The sequence below is a fragment of the Fukomys damarensis genome, unplaced genomic scaffold (genome assembly GCF_012274545.1).
Source record: "Fukomys damarensis isolate Sample0158 unplaced genomic scaffold, DMR_v1.0_HiC HiC_scaffold_11, whole genome shotgun sequence".
NCBI classification, from domain to species: Eukaryota; Metazoa; Chordata; class Mammalia; order Rodentia; family Bathyergidae; genus Fukomys; species Fukomys damarensis.
The window spans coordinates 38,355,354-38,357,931 of record NW_022900923.1 but is presented as its reverse complement, the minus strand read 5'-3'; the positions used below and the strand labels follow the sequence as shown (position 1 = coordinate 38,357,931).

General features: G+C 40.5%; 1 long non-coding RNA gene across 3 annotated transcripts in view; it reads left to right on the top strand.

Annotated features, from left to right (window-relative positions):
* Window positions 1-745: 745 nt before the first annotated feature.
* LOC104869994 overlaps window positions 746-2,578 on the top strand; it is a 38,468-nt gene continuing 36,635 nt past the window's right edge. Inside the window, exon 1 of one of the 3 annotated variants that reach the window (XR_004516662.1) lies at window positions 746-1,062. This is a non-coding gene — a long non-coding RNA (uncharacterized LOC104869994). The remainder of the gene's footprint in view (window positions 1,063-2,578) is intronic. The other 2 variants (XR_004516663.1, XR_782429.2) reach the window with 2 other exon arrangements.

Sequence of the window (2,578 nt, the reverse complement as noted above, 5' to 3'; positions counted from 1 at the left end):
GGGTCTTTACAAATGTTCTAGAGGCGTGGTAATTAAGTAATCCTAGAAGAACCAAAAAAATACCATCTCATTTTCAGAGTTGAGGACATTTTATATTGCCAAAATAAGTAAATGAAAGAATGTCTTTGAGTGGAAATTTTCTATTTCCTCTTTATCCACACTTAGTGCAAGACATTTCTTTGATTTATTGGATATTTTGCCTTTTAATGTTTTCCAGAATTATTTTTCCCCAGCTTTCTCCAAAATGAAATAACTACTCCAAAAAGTTAATTCCGTTTCTGGTGTCACTAATGAGCAATTTAGCCTGTTAGTGTAGAAATGCCAGAAAGCCTCTTTAAAGATCAAAAAAAAAAATTTTTTTTTTCTTTTTTAGAAAACCATCTTTCAAAAAACTTGATTTTCTGCTTCAAAACACAACTGAGTTCCATGAAAGAATGCAAGGGGAAGTTATTTTCTGTCACCTTTAAAGTTAACAGAGGGATTAAAAAAACACAAAATTGTTTTCTGACAGGAAAACAGGCAAATCACAGACAAAACTGCAGGGCAGGGGAAAGAAAAGGGGAAAAAAAATCTGGAAAAAGCCGAGCTTCCAGTCTCCTCCCACTGGTCTGTGTGAAGGATGACTTCAGTCCCTTTCTTAACTAATTCTGTCACTGTAAAATCCTACAGTCATTCTTCCACACATAAAGGACAAATAAGCTGACGAGGAGGATCTAGATGCTTTCAGTTTTAACTATGCACCAATAGAGGAAAAGGCAGGATGCCTCTGCTATGGCTTTGTGGCCAATGGGGGAGCCGTGGATCCCTCACATGACTCACTGCCCCTGTCTTTCACATGGGCTGTAATTTAGTTCAATTCAGAACTGCAGATAGTACGGCTTCCGCGGGAGCCAGGGATGCCTGAGCAGAAGTGGCTGAGTTCCTAGTGACTTTCCGAAGGACTTCTCCACCTTCCTGCGGCACGAAAACAGGGATTCTGCACCTGCACTGGGGACAGGCTGCTAAAAGCCTCTGCTCTGCCTCCGGGGACAAGAAACTGGAGCAAATAACCGTGTTGAAATTGTAAGTATACCTTTCTTTCCCTCGAGTGTACTGATTGAAATAGTTTTCTGTCATAAGCCTCAGATATTTGAAGATTTGTTAGAGCCCTCTCTTATGTGTGTGTCGAAAAGGAGAGGTCGACGGGAGAACTGTCCAGAGGCAGTTGTTGCGTGCTTTATTATGTTAGAGATAAAGAATTAAAAATAAAAGTCAGGCGTTCCAAAGAGTAGCTGCGGGAGGCTGTACACGGGAGCACTGCTCCAACGCGTTGCTTTGTTCATAAGAAAAAACGAAGGCACGGACATATGTACTTAGCTCACTTCTTTCAGCTCTTTAGGTCTAATCAGATTTGATCTGTCCCCAGGAAAAATAAAAGGCAAACTTTGCTGACTCCACTGACAAGGGCACCCTGGACTTTCTAGACATCTGACAGTTATTATAAGTAGCTATGATAGACTGCTAAGACACTTGGAGGCAAACAGCTCTTAAATTCGGAACAATGGCTTCAAGCCAGGGCATTCTTTTTATTTATTGTCTAACTACCAGTTTTAATTTCATAATTGTGATATGCACCGTACCGGTTTCAGGGTTTTCATCCACAAAACGTGAGATGAAGTGCTAGCGCAAGTAAAGGCGACCGAGAATGGCCAGTGTAAAGATACAGGGAAAAGATTGCTTTCTGTCTCAGGATTCAGCCTTCCATGTATAAAGATTTTTTTTTTTAATTCCTAATAGGGTGGAGTGAAGATGTGGGGGGAGGGAGGAAGCATGCGGAAGCTTCTTTATAGAAGAATGCTCGAAGGATAAAATAATTTGGGATTTCTTCTTGCCAGAGGGCAAAAGATACGGTTAGCATCGAAGTTGCATTCATGGTGAGATTTTTTGATAGAGTTTCAAACAGAAGCAGTGTACAGAACTGGTTTTTTTTTTATTATTTATCCAATAATTGGAACAAATGAGGGAGAATGTTCCTGTATTCCTGCTTCCTTTTTATATTCTGCTAGGGTAATCTAGCAGTGCAATCAATATTCCTGCACGTCTAGAATCATCCAAATCCTTAAAAAGTTATAAGCTAAGTCTCATAAGAAATTAAAAGGCAAATCAAATCAATGTGATTCCGCCTGGCGAAGGTTTTGAATGACAAAGCCTCCAACAAAAATAGAGTTTACAAGAACACTCTACTCTCCCCATTTTTAAAAGAGAATATTAACTCCATCAATTATTGAGAGGAATTATTCAAAGGCTCCAGACATAACTAATTATGGCTTAGAGAGAGCTGGCAGAGCAGAGCCGGTGTTCTAATTATAAAAGTCCAAGACGTTCAGAATCATTTTTTAAGGAGGACTCTGGCACAAATTTTTGTATAATCTTTTAAAAATACACCATTTTTTTCTTTGTCTGCTCTCATGTTATCTACACCTCCCCCACCGCCGCCCACTGTGTGTGGAGACACCTGAAGGCTAGACATAATGATCAACAGAGCTCCAGCCTGTCTGGACTCCAGCCAGGTTCTCCCACCCCCCCCCCCCCCCCGCCC